The following is a 3,826-nucleotide window of genomic DNA, read 5'->3' on the forward strand; positions in this document are numbered from 1 at the left end:
AAAACCCAGCCAAGTTTGAATATTTAGCTAGCCAACATTGAGCTAAATCGTCAAACATCAAATGCCTACCATTTTGGCAAAAACTGAAGCTGCACATTGTTGAAGAGCTGTCAGTTTCTGGTCCATGGTCTGGAGGGCTCTACTGATGATTCTCTCCATAATGCTGTAAGTAATCTAAACCCTGTATGCATTTATTACGTTGCCATTGCCTGTTCTTGGCTTAAGTGTCGTTGCCTTAAGTTGTGTGGACTCCACTATGTTTTGCAGATTAAAACAGTGAATACAATTAAACATTCTCATCTGATCATTAATATTCTTGACTGAAGTATTTAGTTAGTGTAAAGCAGTATTTACTTAGTATTATATATTCAAATTAAATATTTTATATGGAAAAGGAGAGAGAGAACTCTTGCATGACTGGACTGGAGCTTGTTATTTATGTGTTTTCTAGCCTGGCAACCCCACCTCCCACTGCCACATCAACCCAACTGTACCCATCCTGAGGCTTTGATGGACACATTGATCTCTGTTCTGACCTGCCACTGACTAAGGCATCCATAGTGGAAGTGACCGCGGCATGGGTGGTACAAGGAGGTGGAGGTCCTTGTGTTCCTGTACTTCTTGGTTCATACTGCATCCTATCAAGTGTTGGCTGCTTGCCTAGGTCCACATTACACACGTTTGTGCACATGGTCAGTAGGGCTGTTAAAAAAGTTGTTTGTCTCCCAGAGTGTGAGGAAGTAGAGTAGGTGGGCACAGGGTTTGCCAGACTGGCATGCTCAACTGTCTTTCATGCAGTCCCATCCATCGTTGGCTGTCACATCCCGATAAAGCCCACAGCAGTGAATGGAGCCTGTGCTGTCTGAATCAATACATCTGAGTTAATTATTAATACAATAAAAACATAATTCAAACAGATATTTAAGCCAGACACAATTCCTTAAAAAGGTGTTTTTCTTTTCTTTACAGGGGCCTCCATTAGTGCAAGGAATATTTATTCTCTTCTAGCAGCCTCTCTCTTATACTCTTCCTCTCTCCTCCTGGCTTCTTCCTCCTCTGGGCTTCTTCCACTCTCTTCCTGGACTGTTCTGCCCACTTTTCCTCTATTGCTGGCTTCTCTTGCTCCTCCATCTTGCTAGACTGCTCTTCATCTATCTGCCTGGCCTCTGCCTCTCTCCTACTCTCAAGACTGGATAAGCACTGATTGGGTCATGGAAGGCTAACATTCTAATGCTGCATTCATCACCCCCTACCACTTCTAGGATGATGTTGTGGATTCTCCTCCTTCTGTTCTAAATCCTGACAGTAGAGACTTAAGGTCCTGTAACTGGTACAGACAGTTATAGACAAAACAAAGCATCAAATGGACACATATTTCAGTAATACAATCAGTGAATATAAGTAATTTCTATTTACTTACATTCACTCCCACAATTGCTTTGACCCAACAAGCTCCAAGAATTCCAGCTTTCAAGAATGAATGTTCCTAAGATCACAGAAGAACATCCACTATAAGCAATGTACATACAATAAACAGTGAGTAGCTAGATCCAATTAGGAGCATCAAGTTATGACAGCTGCAATCGAACATTACAAAAACCTTTGATAGTGCCTTTTTTCCTGTAAAGAAGAAACCTTTAGTGGTAGGCCAGGTAATTAGGCATCCTGTGTCTTCTTCTGACCCTATAATGTAGTATATTTTATATATTAGTATTTTTATGACAGGTTGAATTCCACTACAATTAGCATCCACGCTACAACTAGCTAGATACTGTTGACATCAGCACCTACTATAATGCTCCTAAACTAGCAAATAAGGCTAACCTAGCTAGCGTGCTACAATTCATGGCACAACAACTTTTGTTTTTCTTTTATAAGTGAATTACTTTGATGAAATAGCTATCAAACTTAAGTGACGATAACTGAGTTGACTATAAATTAACTTTAAGGTACTTACTTTTGAAAACTCTCAAAGTCGGGAGAATTGTCACAAAGCTCTCCTCTTTCATTGCACAAGTGGTTGTGGGCAATATTTCCTCAAAAAGCATAGACGGTTACATACTTCGAAAATCCACTTGTGCAATAGTACTGGACAATAGTAAACCACTATTGTTTGGGGCATGCTGATCGTTATCTGAAATATACCATAGTATGGATATTATGCAAATTGAGACAGGACCATCATCAACTATCAGCATGTGAAATGTCGGAGAACATACAAATTAAGATAAAAGTAAGTTGAATCTAGAAATAGCCATGTCTGAAAATACCCATCTTCACTTGTAGGTCAATAATAAGTATCTTTCCACTGAAGCTCTACAATGCCACTTTCATTAAGATGTCTTTACAGAAGAAAGAAACCGGTGGGGGTCTGGGGGATTTCACACTCCGAAAACAGCACATTCAGGATTATTAGGTCCCACGTGCGGCTGATCTCTGCTATAACCTGCCGCAGCATCCTCTTCAGGGTCTGTTTGAATTCTACAATCTGGAGGAGGTAGACGGAGGTGCGCAGGTGTTGCACCTAGAGTAGCCGACAGAGGTCCTTCTTTAGCCTGAAGACGAAGGGCTCGCCCTGATTGGTGATGAGTTTCTGTGGCTGCACAACAGGATCATCTCCTTTGTGATGGTCTTGGAGGTTACCAGGTGGAGAGTGACAGCTTCTGGGTACCAGGTGGTACAAAACATCTGAATGATCCGCAAAACATCTGAATGATCTTCCAATTCCTACTTGCTACCTTCACTTCCTTCCTATCTGCTGCTACAACCACCTTTAATCACTTTCATTTCCAGGGCTCTTCCTCTAACCCCAGGAAACTCTTCTCCCACCTCTCCTTACCTGCAGTAACCACCTTATCCCTATGTTTAAAAGGACGATATCCTGCAGCCAGTGATGACTGTTCACCAAACATAGTGTCCTCTTGACCGTATTTCCTCCTCCCTTATCCTGATCATCTCAAGACACTTTCTCCTATTCATCAACTCCCGCATCAACTCAAGTATCTCAAAGTCTGCTGGTTGTGTCCCAGCAGACTTCAAGATTGCCAGAATAACTCACCTATTAATGAAACCAGCACTTCACCCCTCTGATGTTAAAAACTACAGGCCGGTATCCCTTGTCTTTCCTTCTCAAGACACTTCACATGTATTTGTGAAGACATGTATTTGTATTACACAATTCATACATAGAGGCAATTCAATGTGCATTACAAAGAAAAAGAAAAGAATACATAAAAATACAATAGCATAAAAACAAATACTCAAATGAAAACATCAAAACAACATCATAATAAGAAAACATAGAATAAGAAAAAATAAATAGAATAAAAACGGAATAAAAACACAAGAAGCAATAAAAGCTGTAAGGCTAAATTGTGCGGTTTAGTTTAGGTGCTCAGTCATAGGTGTGTGAAAAGTGTTTTTAACCTGGATTTAAAAATGTATACGTTTGGGGCACATCTAAGATCTTCTGGTAGATTATTCCAGTTGTGTGCAGCTGCTAAACGCAGTTTGACCATGTTTAGTTTGGACCCTGGGCTCTATTAGTTGACCTGTATTCATGGATCTAAGAGCCCTGCTCAGTTTATATTCTGCAAACAAATCAGAAATGTATTCGGGGCCTAAACCATTCAGAGATTTATAAACTAAAAGCACCACTTTAAAATCTATTCTCTAACTGACTGGAAAAGAACCGGAGTGATGTGCTCTGTTCTCTTAGTCCTGGTTAACATTCTGGCAGCAGCATTCTGAATGAGCTGCAGCTGTATCATAGTCTTTTTCAGGAGTCCAGTTAAGAAGCCATTACAGTAGTCAACCCTACTAGAGA

At 40.5% G+C, this 3,826-nt stretch overlaps 1 long non-coding RNA gene across 3 annotated transcripts; it reads right to left on the bottom strand.

Annotated features, from left to right (window-relative positions):
* Positions 1-529: 529 nt before the first annotated feature.
* Positions 530-2,731, bottom strand: LOC105007885. 3 transcript variants are annotated; one of them, XR_002196571.1, is made up of 4 exons: positions 2,271-2,731; positions 1,958-2,134; positions 1,421-1,486; positions 530-862 (listed from the first exon to the last, which is right to left on the bottom strand). It is a non-coding gene; the product is annotated as an uncharacterized LOC105007885 (long non-coding RNA). The 3 variants fall into 3 exon arrangements; XR_827594.3 differs by adding an exon at positions 1,601-1,683 and having other exon boundaries at positions 1,958-2,724; XR_827593.3 differs by having other exon boundaries at positions 1,958-2,697.
* Between the last annotated feature and the right edge of the window lie 1,095 nt (positions 2,732-3,826).

The sequence above is a fragment of the Esox lucius genome, chromosome 1 (assembly GCF_011004845.1).
Source record: "Esox lucius isolate fEsoLuc1 chromosome 1, fEsoLuc1.pri, whole genome shotgun sequence".
Lineage (NCBI taxonomy): Eukaryota > Metazoa > Chordata > Actinopteri > Esociformes > Esocidae > Esox > Esox lucius.